At 36.7% G+C, this 18,273-nt stretch overlaps 1 non-coding gene and 1 pseudogene across 1 annotated transcript; both read right to left on the bottom strand.

Annotated features, from left to right (window-relative positions):
• Positions 1-208: 208 nt before the first annotated feature.
• Positions 209-354, bottom strand: LOC131876439 (U1 spliceosomal RNA; annotated as a pseudogene).
• A 375-nt stretch (positions 355-729) lies between these two features.
• TRNAS-GCU (transfer RNA serine (anticodon GCU)) lies at positions 730-811 on the bottom strand. Its single transcript has one exon. It is a non-coding gene; the product is annotated as a tRNA-Ser (tRNA).
• Between the last annotated feature and the right edge of the window lie 17,462 nt (positions 812-18,273).

Below are 18,273 nucleotides of genomic sequence, written 5' to 3'. Positions count from 1 at the left end.
TATTATATGAACCAACACCCACCGATTTATCAAACGAAAATTGTTACTATATGACCCTATAACCAGCAATTTATCAACGACAAGCTATTTTACAGTGCCATCCATTAATAGACCGTATTTCCATTATAATAAGAGTATTATAAAATAGCTCTGCTACAAATAAAACAGAGGCACCCACGTAGCGATTGTAATTTGGCATTACTTTTCAGTGGGGGCCGCACGGACGCGAGCCTCCTTTACAAATTATAACGTGTGGGAGATGCTAGACAGAGCCACCTTCTAAAGTGCAATTAAGGCGCTCTCTCTAAGCCATCGGCCTTCTTGATCACCGATTGACTCCGCCCAGGTAAGTATGCTTAAAACCTACCACTCTCCTCCTACTTGTACTCCCTCTTCTCCACTTCTTCTTTCTCCTCACGCATATGGGATCATTTACACCGTCACTACCTGCCCCTAAATCATGTAAACAAAATACCAGCAGTTTTCACCAAAACATATACTCTATTGGACAGCGTAGACGTACCAGCGCTGTCTACATGCATTGCAAAGTCCTGTCCACTGTACGCAGTTCATAGATCTCTTCAGCAGAATACGAAAGGAAAGACGAGGGATGGCGAATTCGAAGTGCAAAATAGGATGAACGTAACTCTGCTTCGTTAAAAGAAACAAAAAAAGCTGCAGACTCGCCGACAAAAAATTCTCATATTGTATAAAACTGTTTTGTTATAACGTCGCCTGAGAGATCCGAACTCTCGCGGGGAAACCCCATGTACTTAGCAGGCACACGCCTTAACCACTCGGCCAAAGCGACGTTGTGATTATAATTCTCTGGTTTAATATTTATTTAAGATAGGTTTCTCGATAGTGCCGGTAGATGCAGAGATGCCACTATTGCCACTATTCCTATTCCAAGGTGGTCCCTTTTCAAGCACTAGTATAAGAAAGCTCCAATGTCAAATGCATGGACTTTAGACTAGGCTAGGATCATGGTGACAAATGCTTTGTTAAATATTGTTTTCATCAAGAGAGTTGCCGGATGGTGCTAGCTCATAACGAAGTAGAAATGATAAGTAAGGCAAAGGTTTCTAGACTGATCTTAGCTGCCAATAAAGTCATCAATTTTGAGCTCTTTAAGGATATGTATCAATTGAGAAAGAGCAATTCTATAACTATGCATCTTCCTAGGCATAGGTTTAGAGGATAGAAAACATATCAAAATTCCACATGAAGTAGAGCTTCTAAGTATTGATCCATTTAAGGACTACTTCATAAAGATACATCACACTTTGTGTCAAGTATTGGAAGAAGATGGTAGATAAAAATGTCCATTTATCTCATGTATATGCAACATCTGGGAATATAATTAGGCTAAAGACTTTGTAGATAATATGCACAAAAAATTGGTATGCATTAGGGAAGTGATAAGAGATGACACTCTATGTCGTATTGTATGTTCTTGTATGCAAGAAGGATATTGTGGCGCAATGCCTTACATGTACAAGATGTTGATAGCTCAAGTTCTTCTCTCTCTCTCCAATACAAAAATTGTGATAATGCAAATTATGTAATCTTTAAATGTTTTGTTAGAAGATTTTTGAGTTTCTTGGGAGAAGAGGAGGTTAGATTGTTAAAGGGAAACATGGATATATTGAGACTAAAGGATAGAGTTTGTGAGATAATTTAGCAATTACATAAATTAGAGAAGGCTCATTTAAGACATCAAAAGAAGGTGTCTTTCTTCCCTATTCCAAAAATTGATTTTTTGACTTAACTTCCACAAACAAGGATGGATTAGATCAAACTCATCTAGTTCCATAGTATAATTTCACAGTCTTGTAGAATGTGGTTGGAACCTACAAGGATTATAATCTTAAAGGATTTACTAATTAAGTTAAATTGAGCATTAAGAGGGTCACATTTATTCATGAATTTTTTTCTATGAAGATATCATTAGAAATTATTTAACAATTGATGAGGTAAATAATAGAAGAACTAAATAGTGAAGTATAATGATTAGGGCATATTTGCATTTCAATCAGTCATGTGTTTTGAGAATAAAAAATCCAAATCAACAAATGACCTAATTTTGGCAATTTTTTCGTGGTATGATAGTTCTGGCTTACTTTTGAGTGTAACTCTTATGCGAACAATTAGGTATGATTTTCCTATACTCATTGTTCCTTGAATGATCATGTGTAGTGGTCTGGTTGAGAGGCATTTACTATGGTCCGTTATTATTGTGAGCACTAGTTTTTGCATTAGCAACAATGTATAGCTAGGATGCTCAAAACTAGTTGACATGTTTTCATTATAGCTGTACTTTTTTCTTATGATTATAAAATGTATGACAATTTCATGTAAATCTTCAGGTACTATAATTTGATCCCATTTATTCTTATTATCAAATTCATGCCTTCTGAGCATGTTGAGCTCATTTAGGTTGACATTGCTTGAGGGGCCCATTGAAGAAAATAACTCCCACTCATTCATGTAGAACTATGTCTCTTTTGTTTGTTTCCATATTATTCTCTTCCTCTTCTTCTTCAGAGGTTGCTTCTCTCTCAATAGTGCAATTAACATGTCATGGATTACATTTAGCAACATTCATTTGATTTCAATTTGCAGCTATCAAATCTCTAGTAAGTTCTATGTCAATTTATATGAGGCAAAAATGTTTGTAGAAGAGAATTTCGCCCCAATAGAATATTTAAAAGTGTTCTAAATCCTCCTCTAGGATGTTATAAAACTTTCAATAAAAATTAACAATGGCTTTTACCTTTCTCTCTTTCCACTTGCATCCTTTATGAATTGTAGCATATGAGGAAGATCTTGGAGATTCAAGTAGCGTTATTGTTTCTAGCTATGGAGGTTGATCTGTATAAGAAGGTAAGTAGCTATGTTGGATTTGGCTTTTATCTAATTTTTTATTTATTTGATGGAGTACCTTTCATACATCTAAGGATGTGAAAGGTCAATTACAAACAATAAGGGGCAATTTTTGAAGCATGTGACATGTTTCTTGTGCTCCTATATCATCTTGTGTGATTATTTTGTCATGGATTTTTGCTATGTTGTTAGGGCTAGGTCATCTATTTTATGGTTTGTAGATATTATTTGTAGCATATTAGCACGTGTCTTAGATATTCTCTCTGCTTTTGATGCATACTTGGCAATTTATTTCAGAACAAGCACTTGAGAGATGACAGACTAACAATCTATGTTAGCTCTTCAAATAAAGATCATCTCTTTGTTGTGTATATTTAGCCTATCATTATTCCTTGCCAGTTTATATTATTTCTTCCCAATATTATTGCATGAGAAGGTAGCTATAGTTTATTCTTTCCATGGTGCCTTGTATCGACTTTCTTATTTTTCCCCCTTCTTGCATAAGCACATTCCATCGCTACATCTTGTGTGCCTATGCATGTGATTATTTATCTCTTCATAGTCATGAGAACAATCTACAATGAATATATCAGCTATGTTTAGCAAGCATGGATCATTTAGTGGAGATTGATATATTGTGTTGTATCTACAAGATTCATCATGAGGATTCTAAGCACTGACATACATGTCAAAGAATTTTATTGCATGTTCAACTTCTGCATTGTTCTACCAATGAAGATTATCATTGTGATGCAGAGGCCTACCCAAACTCCTAATGACAAGCCCAAACAAGGTAAGTCTAGTGACCCCCTAACTACTCACAAGGGTCCTACAAGGAAGGACTCTACACCTTGGATGAAACTACACACACATTCACTAAGCTTAGGCCTCAACTCCTCAAACATGCTTTACTGGTGACCCCTACTCCTTGGGATTTTGAAGTTGGCCAACACATGTCATCTAAGGGCTCTTTCAAACACTAGTTTTTTTTTAGAGCATCAATTGCTTATACCTCCTTTGTAAACCTACCCCCTCACCTTGTAGCCCTATTTGGCAATAGAATGGATCTTATCTTCAAAAGGTTCCACACAACCATACAAAAAAATTACCATTTCCAACAACCTTTTGGAAGTTGTATTGATCCCCAAAATGGTTTGGCTAGATCTACAAATACAAGGTATGTTCCCTTCAGAGGCTAAGGGACCTAATAGGGGCAATAAAACCTATTCTCCAAAGTAGCTACCTTTACCGGTACACCAAATGAAAAAAAAAATTTATGGGCGTGTGGGGGATAGTGAGAAACCTCTAATTATAGGGTTGCACACCTGGAATCCACCGCTATGACAACTTATGATGACTGTCCTAAATTGTGTCCTAGGTAGTCACATAGAGATGCCTACATAATCTTGTTCCTTACTCCACACAAAAAAGTTTCCCCTCTAAAAAACCATGAAAAAAATAAAGTACAGTGGCTTATCCTACGTCCCTCCAAAGGAAGAGTCTTCTAATAGACTGGAGTGCAAGATAAGGCCATTTTTGTTCAAAACCCTCTCCAAACCCTCAATTTCCAAGTTATCATCAAAAGAATGGAGGGTTCTCTCTACTCCATAACAGTTAAGACCCCAAACCTCCACCAGAAGAAAGCTATTTTATCTCTCTATCTACTCCATGGATGGTGCAATTCAAATCAATCTATACAGGCACATGCAACTCCTGCAAACTCAGGATTTCTGGGAAAACTATAGTATTTTTCATATTATTGCTTCTCAAAAATCCAACTCCAACATCAAAAACCTTGGGAATCATTCCCACAAGGCTTATACAACTCTCCAATGGTTTCCCACCAAATTTGGAGTAGGTTGGAGCCATTGAAAGGCTTTCCCCAATGATTTTACAAAAAGTTTCACTTTTGCACTCAAAAGTTGTATTTTACAAAAGTTGCATTTTTGCCATTTCGCACAAAAAGTTGTCATAATCTCTAAGGTTGGGATCCACATAAATGGACCAAACATACACACATAAAACATGTCTAAATATATCAAACACAAATCTAGACCATCTATTATCCCTTTTTACCACATTCTCCCAATTGGCTTCTCAAATTGCCTAATTGGTGACATGGGCTTACATGGTGGGGTTTATTGCATACATGAAACACAAGACACACTAAGAAACCCTAATTATCCTATTCTTCATCCTTAGGGTCATGAATAGCTTGTTGATGAGTTTCTCCTGCACCATACTCCCCGTGAGAAGAGATCTCAAGCCCACCTGAGATTAGAGTTTGTAAATTTGCACCATGATTAGATATTTTCTCACTTGTCATCCAAACTACCTCAGAGTTTGGTTTTTCCTGCCAAGCCAACAAGTACTCAATGTACTCCTTTTTCCTTGTCTTCTTTGTGACTCTAGTGTCTAACACTTTGCTCAACTTAGGTGATTCCTGCCTTAGAATGTCATTGTCTGCTACAACTTGCAATTGTTCTTCTTCTTCATTTCCATCACCTTTAAAAAGTGTAAGATCACACACATTAAAAATGGGTGAAATCCAAGATCAGGAGGAAGTTGGATCTCATAGGCATTTTTGCCACACTTTTTCAATATTGGTCCAATCTTTCTCTACATGAGTTTGGTGTATTTGCCTTTTGGGAGTCTCTCCTTCTTCAAATGTACCTATACCAAATCCCCAACATTAAACTGTACATCTCTCTTCTTCTTATTAGCATGAGCCTTTTACTTCACTGTAGATTGTTGGAGATGAGACTTGACTTGGTCATGCACCTCTTTGATGGCTGATGCAAAAGCTTCACCATCTACACTAATGGCTTCTTCTTTTGGTAAATCGCTTAACTCAAACACTCCCCTTGGCTAGATGCCATAAACAATCTGGAAAGGAGATTTATCAATACTCCTATTTATTATGTCATTGTAAGATAACTCTGCCTGTGACAAACTGGTATCCCACTTCTCTCCATGTTGCCTTGTCAAACACCTTAATAGGTTTCCCAATGACCTATTGACAACTTCAGTCTTCCTATTCATTTGAGGATGGTAGGCTAATAAGAAAGCTAGGTTAGTCTCTAACTTCTTCCAAATACTCCTCCAAAAGTGACCTATGAACTTCGCATCTTTGTCTGAAACAATGTTTAGGTTCAATCCATGTATATGGGCTATCTCTTTGAAGAATAGCTCTGCAACATATGATGCATCACAAGAAGTCTTACATGGCAATAAATGAGCCATTTTACTAAACTTGTCCACCTCTACAAAAAATTTGTCAAATCCTCTCCTTGTCCTAGGCAGACCCAACACAAAGTCTATACTTATGCTCTCCCATGGCCTAGAAGGAATGGGTAAGGGCTGATACAAACTTGCATTTGTAGATTTCACCTTGGCTTTTTGATATATAACACATGTCTCCACAAACTTTCTTACATTTGCCAGCATTTTAGGCCAGAAGTAATGTCTCTTCACAAGGTCTAGGGTCTTGTCAAGGCCAAAATGACCTGACATAGCTCCACAATTCTTCTCCCTAATAATATTTAACCTCATGGAACACTTAGGAATACACAACTACACTCCTTTGAACAACAATCCATCTTGTATCAGAAACTCAAAAAACTGAATATGATACCGGTCACCAAAAGTTTCACATACCTTGTATATATGTCCAAAGTCTTCATCAACAACATACATACTCTTCAAGGAATAAATACCAACACTCTCCATCTTAATTTGGTTGACAGTTAAGAACCTCCTGCTCAAAGCATATCCAACTTTGTTCTTGAATCCCTTCTTGTGTTTGAGGGTGAATGTGAAGGCTTGCAGGGTCTCTACCCACTTCATATGTCGATGATTTAGCTTCTCTTGGCTATTTATGAAACCAAGTGCCTGATTATTAGTAAAGACTATAAACTCTTTAGGCAATAAATAGCGCCTCCAAATCTTCAAAGACTGTACTAGAGCATACATCTCTAAGTCATAAGATGAGTATCTTTTCTTAGCATCATTTAGCTTTTCACTAAAAAAAGCAATAGGCCTCCCTTCCTGATTGAGTACTACTCCAATATCCATGTGGCTTGCATCACATTCCACTTGAAATATATTATTGAAGTCTAGTAAGGCAAGGACTGGTTGTTCTGCAACCTTCTTCTTCAATGTCTCAAATGAATCATCTGCCTCTTTGGTCCAACTGAACCTGCACTTTTGTCCTCCCTTTATGGTGTCAAGTATAGGTGCACCCACATGACTAAATCCACTTATGAACTCCCTATAAAATTTTGCTAACCCATGGAAACTTTGGACATCATTCATAGTTCTAGGTGTAGTCCAAGACAATATAACACTTACCTTCTCTTGGTCCATTTTCAACTCACCTTATGAGATTACAAAACCCAAGTAGATGATCTCCTCCTGCATGAACAAACACTTATCCAAATTGATCATTAGTTGCTCTTCATGTAACCTCTTGATAACCATATCTATGTGTTTGAGGTGCTCTTCCCTTCTATTAGTGAAGATCAAGATATCATCTAGATATACTATGACAAATTCTCCTATGAATTTCACCAAAACTTCATTCATTAACCTCATAAAGGTACTAGGAACATTGGACAACCCAAATGGCATGACTTTCCATTCATACAACCCTTAATTAGTTTTAAAAGTTATCTTTCATTCATTCCCTGGCCTTATTCTAATCCGATGATATCCACTTTTTAGATCCATTTTTGTAAAATACTTGGCACTCCCTAAGAAATCAAGTAAATCCTCTATTCTAGGGATTGGGAACCTATACCTTATGGTTATCTTGTTGATGGCTCTTGAGTATGTAAAAATCCTCAAATTGCCTTCTTTCTTGGGTTTAAGGACTATCAGTACTACACATGGGCTTAGACTTTTGCGAATCAGTCCTGATTCAAGCAACTCTTCAATCTGCCTTGCCATTTCTGCATTTTGGTCTGGGGTGAGCTTGTAGGCTACCTTGTTTGGCAATGTAGATCCATGGATCAGATCTATGCAATGATTGATGTCCCTTATCGGTGGTAGGGACCTTGGCATTCCATCTGAGATGATGCCTTGATTCTTATCAAGCAACTGTCTAACTACTGGGTCTATACGCTTTGGTCCTCCTTCTTTCTCTTCTACAAACTGCTCTTTCCTTGTCACCTTGGGACTAGGCATGAGGGCATACAAAACTGCACCTTTCTCTGCAATCTCCTTCATGAACTATTTACCTTTTACCATCAACACTCTTGTATACTTCCCTTTTGATTCCATCTCTTCCTCTATTAGAGGTAAGAGTTCTACCACCTTACCATCTTTGGTGATTGAGTAGGTTTTTCTCAACCCATCATGATGAGCTTTCAAGTCATAATGCCTTGGTCTCCCAAACAAGAGATGGCATGCATCCATTTTGGCTATGTCAAATAGCAATCTATCCTTGTACGATCCAATTTGAAACTCCACCCAAACCTTCTCTTCCACCACTTCTTGTTGACCTTGGGTGAGCCATGAAACCTTATAGGGGTAAGGGTGAGGTAGCATCCTAAGTTTAATCTTTTCAACCATTTCAAGTGATACAAAATTTTTCAGTGGATCCAGAGTCTATTAGAACCTTGCGTACCTTTCTTCCTACCTTGCAAGTGGTTTTGAAAAGAGATTTCCTTTGTGTAGGATCCTTCTCAATTATCTTCATGGTGGTTACTTCTCTCCTCATCAGATCATCTCCTCTTTCAGGGTAGCCATAGCTATCAGGAGCACATATACTTTGATAAGTGTTTGCACTTGCCACACTTTGACAATCAGATTCCTGCACCAAATTGCTTCTCCTTTCTCCCATGGAGCTAGAAGCCTTCTTCGGACACCTACTGGCCATATGCCCTTCTTGGTTGTAGTTGTAAAACCTAGGAGGTCCTCTACCCCAGGATCTTCCTCTAGAGGGGAGTCTCCTACCCCTAAAGCTTCCTATTGGATTGTAGCCCCCTCCTTGGTTGTAACTTCTCTCTCCTCTATTGCCTTCTTGGTTAGAGTCTCCCTGGTATCCAAAACCATTTCCTTTACCTATGAAAAGGCCTCTTCCTCCTCTTTGTTGTCTCCCTTTACCTCTTCCATTTTGATCTTGCCTTCTCTTCAACTTCTCCTCCACCTTGAGTGCCAATTGAAAGAACTTTTGGACTATCTTCGAGGTGTGGAGATTCAAGTCTTCCTAGATTATAAACCTCAACCCATTGAGATATCTTGCCACCTTCTCATCTTCACTCTCTTTCACCTTGGTCCTCACACACAACTTCATGAATTCTTTGGTATAGGAACTCACACCCATCTCCTTTTGTTTCAAATTATGTCTCCTCCTATGCAATTGGATATTGTAGTCCATTGGGACATAGGCTTCTTTCACCAAAGGCATCATCTTCTTCCATGTATCTACCCTTCTATTTCCCTCTTTCACCCTCTCATCCTAGATGAAATTCCACCACATTAGTGCAACCCCTTTCATTTTGGATTGGGCCATCTTCACCCTCTGGTGGTCTGGTATGTCTTCACTCTCAAAGAAATTGTCCAAGGAGTCTATCCACTCCATCACTGTATCAGGCTCCATCTTGCCTACAAATGCTAGCAAATCCATCTTTACATCCATTTTTCTTCTTTCCATGGACTTGAGGACACTCATCAAGGGTCTCTGGTCTGCAGGTACCTCTATCTCTTCCTGCATAGAAATCTCATCTTCATCCCCTTCTTCTCTAGAGTCTCTCTCTCCCCTCTCCACTCTTTCCTTCAACCCATCCATCTCATTTCTCAAGGCCTAAATCTCAGCCCTGAATTCTCTACTCTTTGCCATCTGCTTCTAGCACATTCAACTCTGCATTGCCAATTCTTGAAGGTGCCTCATGGGACCCTTCTTCTTCCGATATCTTGTCTTCTCCTTCTCTTCTAAAGGACACTCCTTTGCTCTGATACCACTTGATGCAGAGCCCTACCCAAATTCCTAATTACAATCCCAAACAAAATTAGGATAGTGACCCCCTAACTACTCACAAGGGTCCTACAAGGAAGGACTCTACACCTTGGATGAAACTACACACACATTCACTAAGCTTAGGCCTACTCAAGATGAGTAAAAGGATTCAAATCCTCAAACATGCTTTACCGGTGACCCCTACTCCTTGAGATTTTGAAATTGGCCAACACGTGTCATCTAAGGGCTCTTTCAAACACTAGTTTTGGTTTAGAGCATCAATTCCTTATACCTCCTTTGTAAACCTACCCCCTCAGCTTGTAGCTCTATTTGGTGATAGAATGGATCTTATCTTCAAAAGATTCCACACACCCATACAAACAAATTACCATTTCAGACACCCTTTTGGAATTTGTATGGATCCCTAAAATTTTTTGGTGAGATCTACAAATACAAGGTTTGTTCCCTTTAGAGGCTAAGGGACCTGATAGGGGCAATTAGCTCTATTTCCCAAAGCAACTACCTTTACCAGTACACCAAATAAAAAAAAAAATTTATGGGCATGTGGGGGAGAGTGATAAACCTCTAATTCCAGGGTTGCATTCCTGGAATCTACCGCTATGACAACTTATGATGACTATCCTAAATTGTGTCCTAGGTAGTCACATAGGGATGCCTACCTAATCTTGTTCCTTACTTCACATAACAAATTTTCCCCTATAGAAAACCATGAAAAAACTAAATTACAGTGGCTTATCCTGCATCCCTCCAAAGGAAGAGTCTTCTAATGGACTGGAGTGCAAGATAAGGCCATTTTTGCTCAAAAACCTCTCCAAACCCTTAATTTTTGGGTTACAGTTAGAAGAATGGAGGGTTCTCTTTACTCTGGAATAGTTAAGACCTCATACCTCCACAAAAATAAATCTATTTCATCTCTCTATCTACTCCATGGATGGTGGGATTTAAATCAATCCATACAGGCATGCGCAACTCATGCAAACTTAGGATTTATGGGAAAACTATAGTATTTGTGTATTATTGCTTCTCAAAACTCCAACTCTAGCATCAAAAACCTTGGGAATCATGCCCATGAGGCTTATAAAACTCTCCGATGGTTTCCCACCAAATTTGGATTAGGTTGGAGCCATTGAAAGGCTTCCCCCAATCGATTTACAAAAAGTTGCACTTTTCCACTCAAAAGTTGCATTTTACAAAAGTTGCATTTTTGCAATTTTGCACAAAAAGTTGTCATACTCTCTAAGGTTTGGATCCACATACATGGACATACCAAACACACATAAAAATTTTCTAAAACCTATCAAACACAAATCTAGACCATCTATTACCCCTTTTTACCATATTGTCCCAATTGGCTTCTCAAATTGCCTAATTGGTGACATGGGCTTACATGGTGGGGTTTATTGCATACATGAAACACAAGACACGCTAAGACACCCTAATGATCCTATTCTTCATCCTTAGGATCATGGATAGCTTGTTAATGAGGTGCTCCTTCACCATAATGGTTGGTGCATCTTGGAGCCAAAGTAATCCATGTACATGTGCAGTTCCTCGATGTTGTCATTCATATCTATACTAATAATCCTTTGCACCAAGGAGATTCTCAGTCACTTCTTCACAAAATATTTTGAGTTTTTGATGTAGATATAATGATGTAGTGTGAGGGTTATTGATTATATTATCTAATCATTTTTTATTTGTTTTCATTTCTATTATTATGTCATTTGTAAGTCATCATTGTAGATTTGGCCACTTTGTATCTACCACACTTAATGTGAATAAAACGGTGGGCGATCCAATTTGGTTGATCATGTTTGTTAGTTTAGAAGAACACCTATTCCAATATGGTCTTGTTCCTTGCATTTAAGATCCAAAGTGCATGAGTTCTTTATATAATTGTGTGTTTGGGAGTTCTTTCAAGTGCACACAAAGGTTTTCAATAGTGTTTGGTATGTTTTCTTCTACATTTTTTTTAACAAAAATAGCTATAAGGCCTTGGCTATGATGGTGCAACATAATATTGAAAAAAAAAATCAAAACCTTGGATGCCTTTCAAATATTTAGTCATGAAACCTCATCAAGTGGAGTGCATAATCATGCATCTTAAATTCCTTTATTCATGTTTGCATCTATAATGTGGTTCCATTAAAAAAGAGTGTTGGAAATTCCATATTGAGCAACCCTTTAGTAACATATTCTTTTACAAGGGATGAGCCTATTTCAAGCCACTTAGTAATGTTATTTGTGTCATCCTCAAACTCCAATGCTCGTTTAATGATTTCTAATTCATGTTGTCTATTTAGAAACTTATCCATCAATGATGATGTGTACATTGTTCTTCTCTCAATATCATCATCACCAAGCTTGATTCTATAATTTGATACCACCATGTCTTCATTAGTTACAATATTTTGCAACATATTTGAAATGCTTATTTTTTCTATAGGAATTCAAACCAAGCTATCAACACTTAGGACAACATCACTGTAGTATGGGTCATATTTAACTTTGTACTATAATGCATCTCTAATGTGACTTCTACTTACATAACAATCATAAAAGTTCCCTTCTATGTGCACTCTTCATACTATTAATACATCCAAGTCTTCTATTCTTCATGGTAGTATATTTTCAATGCCTTGTATATCCCAAGGGAAGTTGATTGTATGTTTTCTATATTTATAATAGCCCCCAAATGTGTGAAATACTTGTAGTACTGGGTTTACTCTTGAAATAATCATTTCCTCTACTTGGGTCAGTCTATTTAGCAGAGTTAGTTACTCTCTTAGATCCATGTTGTTGAGTGATCAAAATTGATGTATGCCTCTTTCATTGAAACCTCTTTTGTAGGTAACATTAGTATCTGATGAATGTAGATACATCCCTAAATAGAATTCCTTACATATGATGCATCTTCACTGACCAGAAAGTGCATCTAGTTTTTACCAAAATATTTTCATTGCTATCATAAAGTTACTGTTGTTCTTGAATGATATTTTGTGTGCTATGTATTGTTGTGTCTGCATGTGTGAATATTGTCGTGTTTGGTTCTCTAGATATATACTGTGTTTTTCTATATTTATTTTTTATTTATGATGGCTATAGTAATATCGACTTATCTCACAAGTTTGTAGCCTTTGGGTTTATGTTTGTTGATGATCGATTTGTTGTTGTTGTTGTTGTTTTATCTATCCTTCAAGAAGCTATCTCTTCTTTATGATGAGCATAGTAAGCCTGATTCCTATTTTGGGCTTTCTCTATTGTGAACTCTTCCCAATGTGGGTAAGCTTGTTATTCTTTTGCATAGGAGTCCTCATCTGTATTTTAAAAATGTTAAGTTAGATTGCTTATGAGGGGAACAGAATGGCAGCCAAATAGTTGTTCATAATTGAAACACATCATGAAAAGATCTTGTAATGGTAGAGGAAGCATTTTGCATTGACACATGAAAAAATGGAGACACATGTCAAAATAAATGCAAAAAGGACAATTAAAAGCTGACATATATTGTGTGAAATTTTTGAGATTAGGGGAGAATCAAAGAGTAAGCATAAACATTAATTTATATCACTTATACATATAGAAAAAGAGCTTAAAGTATTACAACATGTGCAATCACATTTAGTTATAGCAAGTCCATTTTGTATTTTATTCAAGGTGTTATTTGCATGTATATATATTTGTGTAAATAAATATGTACATTCTTCTTTGGCATCAGGTATGACATGATTTACTATCTCTCATGCTCAACAACCCTACCACTACACATCTATAATTTTTTCAAGTAATATATTACTCCCTCAAGTGAAATCTATCTGTAGAACCTTAGTAATAGTTGTTTTCAATCATTCCTCATTGTTGTACATCTCATTCATGCATGCTATTGTGAAGATGTATTATTTGTTTACCACATATTGCTAACTAATCCCAAACACTATAAGTTTGATTCCACCTATTGTTATCCTTAATATAATACAAAAAACTAATTATATTGAAAAAATAAAATAATTTTCAAAGTTGGCATGATTCAAGTTTATTTTTATGTGTATGAAAAAAATAAAGCAAAATTTTAGATTGTGCTTTTTATATTTCTATTCCTCTAAAATGTGAAAAAATATGTAATATATTTTACTATTTTATTATTTTATAATGTATATATATATATCTTTTATATTTTTTCTTAATGCAATTGAGTACATTAAATTAAAAAAAAAATTGCTTACCTCATATTTCAATAATGTACCTAACAATAACAATAAAGTTTACTTGAGACATTTTTAGGTGTCTACATTTAAGAAATGGCGGGTCCGAGCGAAAAAAAAGCAGGAAAGAGCAAATGGGGACAGGGTGGAATGCGATAAGGGTTTCATGATTGATAGGAAGTTTCAAAACACAAATGTTACAAAAGAAATCGAGGAAGATATATAATTCCTTAAGGACCTGACGATAATCTGTAGATTTATTGGCCCATAGGTGGAAACAAAGAAAATTAATAGATGGATCGAGGAAACTTGGAAAACCCCCCAAATCATGAAATTTATCCCATGCGATATTTTCATAGTGGTTTTTGTGACAGAAGGAGAGAGACAGAAAATATTGGAGGATGAAGTGTGGCACATGGATTCTTCACCACTATACGTCCAAAGATGGCATAGAAATTTCAATCCCTTAATCATGAAACCATATGAAAATCCAGTATGGATTTGATTACACAATCTACCTATGGAATACTAGATGGAGGAGGTGTTCTACAAAATAGGAAGATGGTTCAAAACCCTAGTAGAAATAGATAATGCAATTGCGGAAGGTGATTCTTACCTATATGCCAGATTACGATTGGCGGCTATCAGAGAAATCCCAAAAGAAATATGTTTAATCAATAGAAATAGAGGAGGAAAAATTTAACTGCTCGAATTATGGAATGAGGAATCACTTGACTGAGAAATGTATGAAAATCCCAAGGAACACGAAGGTGTGGAGACCCAAGCAAACAACGGAATTTAACAAAGAAAAGGCAAATGAGCTACCCCAGAAATAGAGCAAGGTACAATCCAAAATAGGATATAAAATGATTGACAATGGAAACACTAAATCCCAGCCTAACCTAGAGATGGTGGAAGGAAATGTAATCAGGATGGATGAAGTGAAGGAGCCACAAATAAGCAAGAACATTTGCACCTCAATGATAGTTGATTAGGAGCTTGACCTGGAAACAGAGAAGTTATGGGAGACAGAGGAGGAAGAAGGTGAGGATGAAATCGACATTACTGAAACTAGAAACATTAAGCAAATTGCACCAGTGGAAGAAGTGACAAGAAAATGGAATAAAGGGAGGAAAATTAATAGACAAAAAAGAGAGCAATAGGCTATTGAAAAGGGATTAATGAGTGTGGCAGAATTCCTAAAGAGAAAGAGTATCAAGGGAGCTCAAGGCTCCCTTGGGAAGCAATGAAGATTCTTAGTTGGAATGTCAAGGGCCTAGGGGCCCTTGAAAAACGTCGGATGGTCCGACACCATCTGATTAAAACAAGCTATAACATTATCATGCTACAAGAAATGAAATGTGGAGCTATAAAAGGAGAAAAAATTATTAAATACTGTAAGAATTGGATAGTTTTTTTTCATGCTGGGGAAGGATCATCCCGAGGTTTGGGAATCATGTGGAACCCAAACAATGTCGGCCTAGTTATTATTAGTGAAGGGAAATATTGGATTTCTACAAATGTCCAGAGCAAGATTTCTCCCATGTATTTTCCATTATGGAATATTTATGGCCCCATACAATCACTAGAGAAAAGTATGTTATGGGAGATATTAGGAGAACAGATTAAACTAATATGACAAATAACTATATTATTGGAGGGGACTTCAATTCTATTGTCGATTTATCAAAGAAGAAAGGAGGCATAAATAAAATCAATAGGGATATGATAGGTTTCAGAGAATTTATTCAATTCATCAAGGCTATGGATTATATTCCATCTGAGGGATGGTTCACATGGACGAACAGGAGATTGGACTTCACTAACATAGATGAAAAGTTGGATAGGTTTCTGATAGGTACAAAATGGATCATGGAAGGCACACCAATCATTGTGAAGACACTCTCATTTTGAGTGGCGGAGCATTACCCCATCATGCTGGAGATTGGTTCAGATACCCACTTGGGAGGAAGTCATTTTAAGTTCCAGAATATTTGGTGGTGAGATATTTTTCTTAAGGATACAATTGAAGGTTGGCAAATGGAGTGTGCGCATATCAAAGTTACCCCTATTTTATGTTTTGTTAAGAAAGTAAATTACATTAAGAATAAATTAAAAGTGTGGAATAAAGAATCATTTAAAAACATCTTTGACTAAAAGGATCAAGTGGAAAGGGAGCTAGAAGTGTTAAGTAAGAAAATTGTTGATAAAGATGTAGACAGAGAGGACTATTTAAATGAGAAGTTACTAAAAGAAAAATTAACAAAGTTACTCACCAGGGAAGAAGTTTATTGGAGGGACAAGGCTGGGGAGATGTGGATTAAGGAGGGTGATAAAAACACAAGATATTTCTACTCCTCAGTCAGAGCTAGACAAACTTACAACTGGGTTATTGAAGTGGAACTGGAAGATGGGAATAGGTTGATAGACTGAAATGGAATAGGATAGGCTGCGGTGGATTACTTTTCTGGAATTCTAAATGATGAGGATATAGATCCTAGAGGGATGTATGAAGAGATCCTAGAAACAATACCGAAACTTTTGACTACTGAGGATAACTTAATATCAATGGCTCCCTTTAGTTTGGATGAACCCAAGGAGGCAGTTTTTAATCTGGACCCTAACAAAGCCCTAGGACCAGATGGTTTTCCATCCCCATTCTATCAAAATTGTTGGGATTTCATGAAGGAAGACATTTGGAAAGTAATGGAGGATGTATGAAGGAATGGGAAATTTATGAAGGAAATCAATAACATAGTATTGTTTACTATCCCAAAGAAGTTCAAAGCTAAATCACTGGGGGAATATAGACCGATTACACTCTGTAACAAAATATATAAAATAATAACCAAAGCCTTTGCAAATTGGCTTAAGTTACTATTACCAAAACTCATCACTGAAGAACAAAATGGCTTCACACCTGGCAGAGAAATTGTGGACAACATAATACTCACAGCAGACCCCTCCACACAATAATAACAGAAAAGAAAAAAGAAATGGTGGTCAAGTTAGACATATCCAAAGCATATGACAAAGTTTGGTGGTGATTTTTAGACAAGGTGATGGATAAGTTTGGCTTTGATGCAAATTGGAGACAGTTAATAAGCTTCCTTCTAAACACCTCTCACTTCTCAGTAGTTGTTAATGGAGCTGTTTTTGGTGTCTTCAAGAGAAAAAATGGACTGAGACAAGGGGATCCTATATCCCCTACTCTCTTTGTAATAATGGTTGAAACTTTGAGTGGGCTCATTCAGAAAAAAATTTAATGAATTATTGGAAGAGACTAATTCTTCATAAGGACTTGGCACCAATAACCCACTTTCAGTTTGCAGATGATACAAGTTTATTTGGTGAAGCCACATTGCGCAAGCTAGAGGTAATAAAAGACACACTGAGATTGTATGCTAATGCAGCAGGACAGAAGATTAACGATGATAAAACAAAGCTTTACCTTTTTAATACAAAGAAAAATTTACAAACTAGAATATTGTTGAAACTTGGATGGAAGTTAAGATCGCTCCCATCTAAGTATCTCAAAGTTCCCATGTTCACTTGCGCCTCAAGGATGGAATTGTGGGAAGAGCTTATCACCAAGTGTAGAACTAAGTTGGAGGTGTGGAAAGACAAGTGGCTTTCTCTCCCTGGAAGTATCCAGCTAATCAAGTCAGTTCTATCTGCGATGCCAATATTTTGAATGTCCTGTTTCAAACTATCATCCAGAGAAATTAAAGCATTGGAAAGATTTTAAAAGAAATTACTATGGGAAGGAGTAAAAGAGACAAAAAATATTATTTTGTTGAACTAGGAGGTAGTGTGCAAATTAAAGGAGAGTGGGGGTGTTGGATTGAGAAAGATAGAATAACAGAATTTGGCTTTGGGGGCCAAGCTGGTATGGAATATGTATAGAATCCCAAATAAACTATGGTGTCAAATAATGTAGAAAAAGTATTTGGATAGTGATTATCCCTTAAGAATATTAACAATAAATACAAACAAGAATGGATCTGCATTTTGGAAGTTTATTAAGGAATATAGGCATTTAATGACCAATCACATCTAATGGAAATTTGGGAATGGGAGAAAAGCAAAATTTTGGCACGATTCTTGGAACGGTTATGAAAGTATAAAAAGTTGCTTTGAAGAACAAGATTGGATAGGAGAACTAGAGGGAATTTATGGTGTATATGTGGTGGACTATATAGAGGA

Source organism: Cryptomeria japonica, chromosome 5 (assembly GCF_030272615.1).
Source record: "Cryptomeria japonica chromosome 5, Sugi_1.0, whole genome shotgun sequence".
Classification (NCBI taxonomy): domain Eukaryota; kingdom Viridiplantae; phylum Streptophyta; class Pinopsida; order Cupressales; family Cupressaceae; genus Cryptomeria; species Cryptomeria japonica.
This window is presented reverse-complemented; position numbering and strand designations above follow the sequence as displayed.